A 14,377-nucleotide genomic window follows, 5' to 3' on the forward strand; every position below is an offset into this window, starting at 1 on the left:
AGAGAACATGGTCTCCAGCATGAAACATTGAAACAACATCGGCAGAATGGCAAGACCAGGTAAAACACCCCTTTTCTGAACTGAGAGCATTAACACATTTTTCCAAGGTAGTTTGCCAAACCTGTACAGACAAACACATTTTGTTTGGGGATTTTTTTTTTTTATTACTCCACCCAGACAATCACACACACACACACACACAAAGCACAAAGCCACAGCTGACACAAGCAGACTGAGGGGCTGGGGCCGGTGGTTGTGTTGGTGCCTGGGGCCCCGGCAGGTTTGTTTGTGGTTTGTTTGCTGGGGTGGTGGGGGGGTGAGACGTTTACCCACAGCGCTCTCCCTGGCACCAGCCTGTCCCGGAGGAGAGAAACCAGCCTCTGTTCCTAGACGGATGCTGTCGCTCCGGGGATGTGGCAGCACAGATATGTGAGAGGAACACAGCCCGAGTTAATGAGACGGGACAGTTGGTCAGTTTAAATGTTCTGTGTGATTAGACACAGGCACCACAATCCTTTCACGACGCCCTGAATACTTGTTTAAACGCATCGTGTGGAGTGATGAGAAAGCAGATCTATTGCTATTAGAAATATTGCAAACTAATTTAATTTAAACGCCCGGAGAGCTGAGGTAATGTTCTACTTCAGGTTATTCTCGACAGATGAGGATAACTGAAGTGGAAGATTTGTGCTCACTGACTAAATGAGACAGAAGTCATGGACATAGGGAAAATAAACAAGAAGGATCAAATAATGTATGTGCTGCCATGCTGGGGAAAAGTGTTGTTTAATTTTGTTAGAATCACAACACATTTAAAATCAAGTGCAGTAGTGAAGAGTAAACACAACAAACTAATTTTTTTAACTTATATTCGTATTGTGTATCATACTTGCCTATATACTCCTAACAGTCTATGTATAAATCTATTTCAATATCTCCTTATACATAATTCACAAATGCAGAATACATCTTCATGCAATCATCCTGTGGCACTGCACTTTACTCAAGTACATTTGTTTATAAACAATATTTCCATCTTCATCATCCTCCATCACCTTCCATCAGTGAAAGTTGTAAATTATTTACATATTCCTTGTATTTTTATTAAATGCAAATAAAAAATGTCTATTATATTGTCTATTTTATTCGATTTTTATACAGTGATGTGTTCCTATGTCCTATTTCCTCGATCAACAAATCTGATCTGACCTGAGCTTAGCTTATCCTATGTACATTTTTCAGGAAGACTAAGGAAAGTAATTTACAGAAGCTGGTGGAGCAGAAGTGACTCTACGACATCAGATCTTTGTGAATTAACACTTAATCCAAAAATGTTTGGAACTATTTAAAGTGAGCAAACACAGATATTCATGCACCATGTAATGAATCCTCTATCAATGATATACAGGCAAAGGCAGGGTTTTAAGAATTTGAAGTGTTAAAGTCAAACATTTCAGTCAAAGTGGATCTGGCGACACTGGTGTTAACAGCAGATATGTTTTAATAAGTACAGGTCACAGCGATCTGGGGCCAGTGAAGCAAACCTTTGTCATTTTAATGAATAAGTTATTGGCCTTATTCCCTCATTCTGTGAGTGACAATGATCTGATTTAATGCTGCACACTATGAGTCTGTGAACAAAGCTGGTTTCCTGGCTGAGGAGTTGGAGGTGAGCAGCCTGTCGCCTGCAGCTCTTCATCTAACAGCTCAGTGTGGCTGCTCCCGACTCTTCTATTGACTCCCTGCATCAGTGGGTCAATCAATCACTGTTGTCTTACATAACAGATGATTTGAAAGATGAAACAGTGATTTCAAAGACATCTTTTTAAATGAAAATGTGAAATTGCCTCTTAAACCAATAAGAAGAACAATGTGCCGGTTTTCCAAAACCCTTAGTATATTGCTTGCAGGCCACTACAATGTGTGTGTGTATACAAGAAAGTCAAATGTGAGTGTGTGTGTTTGTGTGTGTGTCTCCAGCTATTATCCACTTGGTCTGTCTCCACTGTGATTTATTATTCTTCTTCCCTAACAGACCCAGACAGGGCTCCACGAAATGAGCTCTCTTGTAAATTGTCTGCTAACGTGGTGAGGCCAGGAATCGGCTTCGTAATAATGGCTTTGAAAACACAGTGAATTACAAAATCGACTTATCACGTTGACGGAGAGATCATATGGACTGCAGCTGAGACAGCAGCAGCAGCGGGGGGGAACAAAGTGAGTGCAAGCAGGAGTGAGAACAAGAGGCAGACATCCAATGTTTGAGAAAATGAGTGCAAACAAGGAAGTGGTAGATAGAGAGAGATGGTGTAGAAAGATTTTTTTTTAAAACTGTAAACATTATTTTTTTTATTTCACGGAGCCAAGCTTCAGCCTCAGCCATAATATGAGCCACTTTAATTTTAGAGTTTTAAAAAAAATAAACACATAAATAAAAAAATCGTATTCCCGCTTGGCTTTAGTTTGCCAAGTCACCAATGAATCTGCAGAAAAGCCTCCCGTATATATTCAACTTCAGTTCTCTGACAAAGCAGTGCTTTCAGTTTGGTAAAGAACTGGAAACATGAGTCATAGGTATTAACAAGGTCTTAAAAGAGAAATATCACACGTGTGAAATGAGTCACAAAGCAGCTTAGCATAACCAAAACCATAATTGTTATGACTTACAACACAAATATGATCCAAAGGCATCATTGTGAGCAGTGGCAATGTGACTGCCCAGTGCCTTAATGGCATGTGCCAGAATCTGAAATTAAAATTTAGGCAATAAATTAAATTTTCATCTCTGTCTTAGATGGTGCAAGTGACCTCTGTTTCCTCTCCTCATTGATTCATTCGGGACTTGATTTTATGATTTTCCCGATCATGTTCGGAATACTAAGTGGGTTGCTTCTAAAGTTTTAGCTTGAAAAGCCTCAGACAGATTTAACAGGCTTTTCCAAATAACGGCTCAACACTAATAAGGATAATTTATGCTCAACTTTAGATATGGATAAGGACAAAGCCATGTTTGTATGAAACAGACAAAATGTAGCAGTACCATCGAAAAATCACGGAAGGACAGTTTAGCCAATACTTCGGACACGAAGAAGAAAATTTCAACAATGGAGGAACTTTTTGAAGAGAGACTTTGCCAGAAGGTATATTGGAGCACCTCCTCCACAATTGTCATGTTTGTTGTTGTCAGAAAGTGTCAATTCTGAGCTGCCCTCTAGTGGATGTATTGCTTAACAACCATGTCAACGTAAAGCACGTATGGAAGCGCGTGGGCAGGGACATTTACATCGTTTGAGACGTATCTCCTTTCCTACATAAGAACCTAGAAAGTTCTCCAGCAATCGATCGTCAAACTCCATTTACATTGTCTGACTCGTGATTGACAGTTTTTACAAACAGAACCAACAGTTCAGTCATAGATTCAGGTGCTCATAGTGGCTAATGGCTCGAGCAGATGAAGATCAGGTTAAAGAGGTAAACTCACTTCTTTCTTACTTTAACTTTTTTCATTTTCAAACGCCATCTTCAGCCTGAGCGGGTGACATTGCTTCACATCGTCCATTTAGCGTTGAAATTAACCCTTAGCCCAGTCTGAAAGTCTTTGGACAGCAGTAGGAAGTCAAGGAAAAAGTGCACAGACATGGGCAGAACATGCAAATTCCACAAACTCCGGCAAAACCTGGATTCAAATCAGGATCCTACGGGGAAAGTGTGAACAATTGCAGCCCAGTTTCTTAAAGATAAAAAGATAAAGTCAAACCAATCAATCAATTCTCTGTTTTTCTTATGCTGCATGCATAGTGAGGAATCCAAACACTGAAGATGTACCTAAACCCTCTGTCCTGATTGGACGATAAGGCTTCTCTTCTTTATCCCCATGTGCCCCGCCGCTCAAAGCGCCCGTCTTCCTGTCAGCTTGTTAAAGGTGGATCAGAGTATTTACTCTGTGATGGGTGTGGACTCTGAATAAAAAAATCAATCACAGAATTAAACATCTTCATATGCACCTGCTCTATTGTAAACACTCCACTAATCTCTGCATTGAGCACACTTCAACAGCTCCTGCATGCACGGCTTCAGCATAAAGCCGACACTCAACAAAACTGCTGAGGTGTCCATTCATTTTCTGCGGCGAGTGTGTGTCAGTGAGAGCAACTGCCGTAACGAGAGAGGCTCAAAAATCCGTCTTTGAACGCACATATTCCAGCCTTGTATCTGACGTTACTCAAGCATTCCCACGAGAGGACAGACATTTATTCAAAGTAAGAGCCAGACAAGTCGCTGTGTTTTCATCATTTACAAATAATCCCTCTAATAATCTTTTATGCGGCACAGGAGGATGTTTTGTCACGTCTGTCAAATAAATCGTAAAAAAGTATGCACAAGTAATTGCGTTTAATTTTCCGTTTTAATCGTGTTTTGCTTGCCTAGTGAGGATTTAAGCTGTGTCCTGGAGCTACACTGTGCCACCCTGTTTAACCAGGGAAATCTCTTAATTCAGGTCTACACACTCAGTAATTACCCAGCGTAAGGGGACGATTAGGCCGACGCTGAGGCCAGCCAACTTTTTCTTTTTTCCTTCTTATGTGGACCAGGCCATAAACGTGCTAATGTTGTGTTTATATATGAGTGTGTCTGGGCATTAGCTCAAGTCCACGACAGAGGTTAGAAATCAGTGACACCCACCCCCCCACCACACACACACACATACACACACACACACACACAGAGCCTACAAAACACCCTCCACCTTGCTTTTATGGTCTTGTTTGCTGTCAGTTCAAATGAAATTTGGTTTCAAGAGTTTTCCATGTCATGGGTGTTCCTGGGAGAGGTGAAGTGGGTTCATGTTTTTTGGGGGGTGGAAGGGGGGGGGTTTGCGTGTATAAAAAAGTTTTCCATCAGAGAAAAAAAAAAAGTAAAGAGACAGAATGAAGAGAGAGCGAAGCAGAGAGAGAGAGAGAGAGAGAGAGAGAGAGAGAGAGAGAGAGAGAGAGAGAGAGAGAGAGATGACAAATGAGTCATGAGGAGAGAGAAAGGCAGGAAAAGATGCTTCCTTCCTCCCTCCATCACGATCACCCAGGGGCCGCGGCTCCAGGGGAGGCGTCAGTATTTTTAGCACTAATCTGAGAGGAAATGCCACCTCTGGGTCCTCAGGGGTCATTACGGAGAAGAGAGGGGGCAGCCCAGGATTTTCTGACCCATCCGGAGACACAGCAGCAAGGACACCCAGGGCCGACCCCTGGGCCCTGCAGGACGCCACAGCCAGGGTCAGAGGGCATAAGCTTTGAGTGTGTGAGTGTGTTTGTCCATGTGTACCTCAGAATTGAACCATATTAATTCATTTCTGGCCACTTGGTGGCAGCATAATAAGCTATAAACATGTCACTGACATATTCACGCCTAATGAAGTTAATTTGGCTAATGTGTCTTGTTTCTGATCATCTGGCAAAGTAAGTATTTACTCTTTTATTTGAGTTTTGGTTTCCTGTGTGTCCAGAGGAAAACATCTTGTGCTTTAGTTTCTAAATGCTCCACTATGTCCACGCACCAACCATTTGCACTATGTAGCTTTAGGAACAATACTTGGATTAATGGACTAAGTTACTTTCCTTCACTGTCGACTTTGAATCTTCTCATGAGAATTGTCATTATGCGAGCCAAAGGGGATTTACCACGTAAATTCACGCACAGTGTCAACTTCCAGCCGATACATGCTCATTAACCACCATCCAAAGTGGAGGATCATATTGTTCACTGCAGTCACTGCACACCTTAGTATCTTTCACAACATTCATGGCGGTGGATCACGAATCAGAGATCGTGATTGTGGATCGTGGATCGTGGATCGTGGATCGTGATGGTGGATAGTCATGGTGGATCCTAATTGTGGATCATGGTGGGAGCAGATCATGGACTACGACTAGAACAAGACTGCTTGATATATAATATTCCTACTCACATATTCTACCATTACTGGCAACAACTCCCCCATTTCAATTTTCATTGCTGCTCCCCTCATTTCTATCAAACATTTTCTTATGTATAAATACTTTAAACATTGACACACCTTTCCATTATGTTAACAACTGTTTCTTCAAATCAATGTTGTTAATATTGTTATTTTGTTGATGTGCTCATCTACTATTGCACATCGTCCGTCCTGGGAGAGGGAGCCCTCACATGTTGCCCCTCTGAGGCGTCTTTACTCTCACAATTCCCTTTGGATTAAGAGGCTTCATGTTCATGTCGGAAATGAAAACCCAGGATTTCAAGGTGACAACGACTCCCTCTCCACCTCCTTGTTGTTTGTTCTTACAGGACATGGACAGACACACAAACACACAGTTCTTTAATTTGCTACAGTACAAACTGTCTGAGGAGTAGCAAATCTTTAATCCAGATATTGAAAATTAGAGGCAGACTCGTTTTCCGCCTGCCTCTCTCTCTCTCTCTCTCTCTCTCTCTCTCTCTCTCGTTCTCTCCCTCCCTCTGTTTTCTTCCCTCTCTTCAACTGGAGAATCCCTCTCCCAGATCCTCTGGTTAGGAAAATGTTTAGCGGTCGGGCCTTGCTTCCTGTAATTACTCCATTATTCACATCCCACTGGTGGAGGGAGAGAGAGAGACAGTAGGGCAGAGGGCGCCTAGGCTTTACCCAGAGTACAACAGAGAATTCAGCGCAGAATGTCAGACATGCAAACTGTGCATTCCCGAGCATGCTGCGACACACGCGCACGCACACACGTGCACCATTCAATCAAAGCTGCTGCAAACGTCACAGCAATTTGTGTAATGCCGAATTTAAATGCTTTAAATAGAGTGACGTGAAGCCCAGCTGCAAAACGAATTTGGCTATGTTTGTGGTCTGAAGGATACAACTCCCGCACACACACACACACACACACACACAGTGGTCATGTCAGTGTTTTAATGGAGTGGTCAATCAGACAGAGTGAGAGCGACCAGCCAAAGCTGCGAGGCAGCGTCTCTATTGAGTTAGAGCAGACATTAGCACCAGGCCCGTCTCTCGCCTTCGACTCCCCGTCCTTCTCCACCCGCAGCCCAGCGCTGTGGCCTCCACTGCCCGTACCAGTGGCGGATCATAACCTAATTGGATTGAAGTAACTCGCTTTCCAGGCCATTCAATCTAATTTGCCTGGAGCCAGCCACACAGAAATAACTGTCAATATGATCCCTTCATATTTGCTCTGTGTCTCTCTCTCTCTCTCTCTCTCTCTGAGTGGATTTCCAAAGGAGGATGTGGGAGCAGGATAGAGATGTGCAGGAATGTACAGAGGTCAGTGGCAGAACCTTGTGGCATCTATATAAATTAAGCTAAATGTGTGAAGAGCAAAATAAACCGAAGAAAATTCAAAGACAGTGGGATGCTTAAGGCAGCAAAAACAAAATAATAATAAAACGCTAATAGTTACAGTATTGTGTGATAATGATATTTTAGGATAATCAGTGATCAACAATTACAAATATCAAAAAGAAGAAGTCCATTCAACACTAGCGTTGGCCTCCAGCCTGGAAATCTAAATGTAGTTTTAGAAGTACAGAGCAGCAGTGTTTCAGACACTTTTATGTGAGGGAGCACCTTTGTTTGCCTCAGCTTTATCTTTGTCTTTGGGGAAGGTTTTATGTTCGTTCTGAACAAACGGTTGCAGGAGAAGAATGCAGAAGGACTAATATATCTATCTACTAATACCATAAACGTCTAACTGCCCATCTGTCTGTCTGTATGTATGTGGAATGCATATCCCATATCCAACCATTCATCTTATCAGCTTACAGACGTGGCATGTGTACTGTCAATGGCCTGAGAAAGTGCAGTGTCAATTTTGGTGCGATTTGGACATGTAATACGTTCAATCTGAATAATATTTTAATAAACAGTGGAGCAGAGCTCTGAAGCAGTCAGTGGGGGTGTGGCCGTGTGCCTTCAGTCCTCTACGTCTTTAGTTAAACTACAGCAGTGATCAGAAACCGGGAGCCTGTGGCCAGATCATTTTGATAATTCAATTATTTGTATTTCATTATATCGGACACAGACATCTTCGTCATGACAACAACTTTCTTTGAATTGTGTCGTCCTAGTACAGTAAGTGCTGTATGCTTTATATAGAACTAAATTATGGAGCTTTTATTTTGAAAGGTTGTGAACTTGGGTCTGAGGCGTCTGAAGACTGAAATAGCCAACATGTGATGCATGAAAAAATAACTAAAATCATTGAAACTTATATATAAACCACACACATGAACAGTAATAAAGCAAATTCAGTTTCATTTTAGGGAAAACTTTGACTACAAAATCTTTTGTCATTGCAGATAAACCAGGTAGGATGAACACAACGTTTTCTAACTTCACTCTACACAATAGACTGATTATAAAAAGCTTGGCACACAGTGTCCAGCACACAATCTCACTAAAGGAGGACTCACCAATGACATGGATAAATAATTCTAAAGTAGATCTGGAGTATCACCACAGGCCAGGCAAACAGGCACTGAACTATTACAGTATGATATTACAATATGTCCTTCAGTGCGACCTGAACTCTTCTTTCAGCAAGAAACTGAGAGAGATTTAATGACAGAGTCAGAGAGTGTTTTGACATGAAAGAGCCAAGAAAGCCATTTCACAGATAAACAGTCCAAAACATCCTCAGACTCTGTCTTCAGTCCAAATCCATCCACAGTCAAAGACAGCACAAGTCTAACATAATCACAGAGCGCCCCGTATAAATTAGTAAGCACTCACCCAAACTGTTAAACTCTGGTTGACATCTGTGAGCGTCGTTAAATGCTCTGCATATAGACAGAAGAGCTTTTCTCTCTTTATGTGTTTACGCAGGGTGTTGGCATATGTACGTCTGTGTAAACAGACAAGACTACTCCAGTGTACATGCAACCAGGTCAAGAGGTCACAATGAAAGTCACTTGTCAACAGTGCAAGACGTTTTCTTTTCTTTTTTTTTTCCAGAGGTGATGGCGAAAGCGGACAAAGGAAACTGATCTGTGAAACACTCAAGTAATGAAGTATCTCTCACCGTGGCCTTTGTGCGGACCCTCACAATGGTCCGTGTGATATGGATCCCTCTCAGACGGGCAAAGTGGCCACCTATTGTGAGAGCCGAGCATACAGGATCCGAGGCGAGCCTCTCCCCTCAATGCAGCCACAGTAATTATGATATAATTTTTCTTCAGGATTTCAGCAAGTCTTCTCACTTTACTCAAAGGGCCTGGAATTGGGCCGGAGTTAGGTGGTGAAAGCCCCGACCCCGGAGGGTGTCAGGACTTCACTGCGGCGCTCCAAAATCCCCAGCGGGGAATTTCTCTGCAGTTTCGTCCGAAACGTTTGGAAGCTCCCACACAGGCTCCTGATGCAGTTCACTCATTTTCCACCACAGGTTTGTACTGATGACAACAATGAGGGTTAAATTTCCCCATCCTTTGGTCATTAGTGTTTTGTAATCAATCAGAGCGTTGTCTCTGCCACAAAAAAAAAGATTGTCTGCTATAGATGCACAGTTTGCATTTCGTTGGGTCTCTACAGGTTTCAACAAGTTAAATGTAAGACTTTTTAATGAATGAAATTGAAGACCAATGTCAAGTACGACAGATATGAAGGAATAGCGGAATCTCACACTGAAGAGGAAAGAGTAACCCTTGAAAATCCTGTGTTATCTCACAAACTACAGGCTGAGACAGTATTGTCTGCATAGTTCTGTCGGTTAGCCGTTCCAAATTGGTTTTGATTGTTGTTGTTGTTTTTCTCTCTTTTTAACCCCTTAACCCTTTTTAACCCTTTAAATTCAAATTCAAAAACTGCACCCACACATTTAACTTTTTCTATATACTTAAATCATAGTTTTACTCTTTTTCTAATTATTCTTTATTGCATTTTAACTTTGACTCAGAAAGTCACCCTGCTTTTCACTACCTATTCTCAATGATTACTCGCTGAATCAAACTTTGGCCTAAAAGTGGAGTAGCACATAATAGATTTGTTCTGAACTCATGTTTTCTCAGTTATCTACAGTAAGCTGAGCCATAAGTTAAACACTCGGAGCTTAGTTTTGTGTAAAATACAGTCAGCTGTGTAAAACAAGAGCGTCCTGAATCCCCGGTGAGAACAGTTTCCATCTTGGCATCAGTGAGAAGTGGGCTTGAACTATTTCCCCGACAGTTATTAACTTGTCGTTTGCTGAATTTGGATTTTTTTTTTCTATCTAAAGGTCAGTGTCACACAGTCAGAAATCATATATTAGATAACATCATCTGGACTGAGTCATGCTTTTATTATCTGAAATCTGGTGGTAGAGCCTCGGAGCTTGTGCCTGTGCCCAGTTCTCTCTTTCTGGGACAGTGGCAGGATTTCTTCATTTCTTGGCTCTAGAATGCACAATGTTTGGTAAATGAGACACATAATTTGTTTGCAAGCTCCCAAAAGTTTTTTATTGATGCTTCATTTCAAACAACAAGGGCTCCAACTGGCAAACATCTGTGTGAACATGGATTGTTCACAAAAAAGTTTCGATACACAAGTTCTTCATAGATCATCCAAGACAAGGAGATTTGGGGTTGAAACAATGCACTGGTAAAAACTTTAGGGAGCTGGCAAATTCAGCTGTGGGTTAGGATGGGGATTTTGAGAATTCAGTTATTACAAGAAAAAAAAGTCTTAATAATACATTAGTTTAACTTGAATGTGTGAGAATGAAGTTATACTTTAACATTGGTTTCACAAATAAGAAAATACTTCACATCAGCACCACATTATCACAAGTATGAGGAAAGTAAGTATTCTCATTATATGATCAAATTACAACTTTTTTCTTGTTTTATTACAACATTATTCTCTAAATTTCATATTCTTTTTTTCCCTTTAATTTGGCCTTAATACTCCGCCGTAGTGGTTGGATGTGCTCACTATCCAAATTTTTTTACTGTGCTGCACACTGTAAAAATGTGTGTCTCAATATGGTTAATGTTTGATTTGAGGTTATCTGAAATTCTTTTTCTCTTTTAATTATTGATGATTAAGGGAGTTCAACCAAGTTGTTACTGTTGCATTGTTTAGAAATGTTAAGAGTGAAGGGGCAGGGTCCCAAAAAATATTTAACATTCTTTTTATTGAATAATTAATTATGTAAATATTGTTTGCAGCCTCCAATAGTTTTCCTCCAAATGGGACGAAGTGGTTGAGCACTTGACTTGATAGTCAACAGCATTAGTGAAGGAGAACTGTTGCAGTCCGTCCCAGTCTGTTTCAGTTGTGTCAATATTTCTTTGTGATCAAACAAACGACACAAGTGTTCCCAGAGGAAACATCAACTAAAAACACAGACGACACTCTCGTCCCTTCATGCTCCTGGTATCAGACGCTCTGGCGTGCAAACAGCATCCAAACACTTTTCCTCTGCACAGATCCCTTCAGGTGATATGATCAGCAAGTTCCACTACTGTGTTGACACCCATATGAGCCGCCACCTGCAGCCAACAGGTTGTTCCTGCTGTTTACACAATAGGTCACGTCTGAGATGGGGTGATAGCAGAGACTCCGTGTCCTGCTGTCTCCTCCAGTCCCTCCTGCTGCACAGGTAGACAAATACACAACAACATGTCTATGCATTAAAGCGGAGTCACGTCGGGGTAAATATGAAGAAGCAGCCACATCTCGGTCCCAGCAGCCTCCCTGGGGGCCGTGTTTACCCAAAGCAGGCGGACTGCGGTGCATACGATAGCAGGTCTCTGAGGTTTCACGTCAACAAGGAGAGCGAGCGCGTATTGATCCCGTCCACAGGGAGAGATAAGCTGTCGCCACTGCTGAAGTCATTTCATGCTACAAGCAGCGTGTTAGAGGAGAGGCCCCCTGTCTGTGTGGACTGTTCATACACTGAGCCATTACACTGACAAAACAAGAGGTTGTTGTGAGTGGCAGCAGAGAGGGTGCTGCGTTCATGCATGAGTTTAATGGATCAGTCTGGGGAGATTACATGAAATGATCAAAAACACCAATGATCTCCTACTAACAAACATTGTGTATCCAGAGCCTGATGTATTTTATTCCTCTGTGTCATAGTGCGTTGGCCGAGACGTCTCACACAAGCTCATCCATGGATGCAAAAGCTGCAACACAACTAATAAAGCAACAACACAAATTCAAACACAACTACAACTGCAACACAATGGAAACACAATCACAAAAGGAAGTGAGTGACAATGGTTGTTGACAATGAAAGGGAGCAAAGAGCAGTTGCCCTCTGCATTCAAGTGAGCTGTTGCTTGTAAAAAACCCAGTCAAGCCAGTCGCCGCTTAAAATGTGATGCTTGTCTGTTTGAGGACAGCAAAACATGTGTGGAATAATCCGCAGCTGAAAGTAGTCCCCTAAAAATGCACTGGTGTTCCTGTTTGAGTAACATTTACTGTATGGTAATCTGTGGTGTCCCCCTGTTTTAAGAAACCTTTTCAAAAATAAGAAGAAACTAAACTGTTTATTCATACTGTGACACCACAAACCCTTGGCTTCAAAAGACCATGGTGCATTTCTGCAGAAATATGTCAGGAGAGGATTTTGTTTTACTACAAAACATGTGACACAAGCAGGTTAAACTGGACTGAACTTGCAAAGACTCACGATGAACTGGCACGAAGAAACTGACAATCCTAGCAACATCAAGGCTACAACAACATAGAATGCACCACTGCTTTACTGTAATGTGCTGTGATGATACTCGCCTGGTTTTGTGAGTAAATGCCTCATCCTCGGTTTATGATCTGCCCTTAACCCGTTAAAAGATCATTTCAAGAATTAAAGTTTCAGGAAGGATAATTTCAAGAAAACTAGCACAGAATAGATATTAATCCGCAAAACAAAGTACTGCACTTCTGTTGGAGTAGTAAACTACAGTTCCCAGCTATTTCTAAAATGGAAACTATATATTTGTGACCACTGGGTGCTCAGCAGGAGCCAATGAGCTTGAAGCTACAGAGAGGTATGGACTATCACATTATTGGTTTTGGTCTATTCATAAGAAACATATAGAATAAGACCAGCCTTACCTTTTCAAACAGTTAGACAAGAAGCCTTTTTACGTCAGGTACCATACTGAAATCTCAGAGAAGAAGTGTCTCCTGTCCACGTTGAAAGTTGCTAATTTAAAAAACCCTGGTGAATTACTTGACACATTGTTTCTATACAATATAAATGTATAAACTGCACAAAGTGGTCAAAGCATTAATCACCAGCAGTTTCAGTGAATGTTAGTTTTGGTTTCCATGCAGACCATCACTCAGTTATTCCCCAAGATGCTCTAGCCATGTTTTCGGAGCCATAAAAAAAAGAGGCTGAGGCGAAGGAGGAGGTTTAGGTCTGATGACCAACTTTCCTGTACCTTGTTCCCCTCACTCATCGGGCTCATTGGGGCCAGTTTCCGTTGCAATGCTCACCGAGCGCCTGAAAACTAAATCCACCCTGGATCAGATGTCATTTAAATTACAGCACAGTAGTAGGCGAAGTCAAAATAAAAACTGGATTTGTAAGGAGACAAAGCAGAAATACGTTTTAAGTTGTTTTGTTAGATAAAGCACAGTCTGTATCCTTTCTTTTGCATCCTACTTTTAACCAGTGGTGGAAAGTAACTAAGTAGATTTTCTCAAAGAGTACCAGTTAAGGCACTTGTACTTTACATTAGTATTGGCATGTATCTAACTTTCTACCTGTCATGTGACTCCTAAGGCGTTATTTTTAGGGGTCATGGGCTGCAAATTTGGGAGCCTAAAAAATATGATGCATTTTTGTAGCTCAAACTACCAAACAGTATATAAAGTAGTTCAAATGAGCTCCACCTCAGTTAAATGCAACAAACAAATGAATGGAGCCGTCATATTGATCCAAAAACATCAGATAGAATAGTAAAACATTTCACTGCACTATAAGAACTCTTAAGCTGTTTTCAGACATGACCTGCGGGTGATATCCTGGAGCAGCTGGGTGCAACTTTTCATAAGTGGAATTACTTTTACTTCAGTACAGTTTCAAATGCAGGACCTTGGTGAATTCTTTTTTAAGATTGGAATTAGTACTCTTAGTTCAGTACATATTAGTCTCTGAATACTTCCTGTGTAATCAGTCTGCAATAGATAACACTGTCTGCTCGTCTCCTGTTGAGTCCGTTTTTTCCCCTCATTGGATTCTCAGCACACAAAGGGGAGTGACTGACAATACCGGCGCACGGAGAGTCAAAAATCCATCTATGGATTTCAGAGTCCTGTTGCTCGGCTACATCTCCCCCCCCCCACTGTCCCCACTTCCACTCTCCTCCCCTGCCAAATCGATTCTGTGCAGGGACTATATTGACTCAGGTAAAGGGG

Source organism: Hippoglossus hippoglossus, chromosome 20 (assembly GCF_009819705.1).
Source record: "Hippoglossus hippoglossus isolate fHipHip1 chromosome 20, fHipHip1.pri, whole genome shotgun sequence".
Lineage (NCBI taxonomy): Eukaryota > Metazoa > Chordata > Actinopteri > Pleuronectiformes > Pleuronectidae > Hippoglossus > Hippoglossus hippoglossus.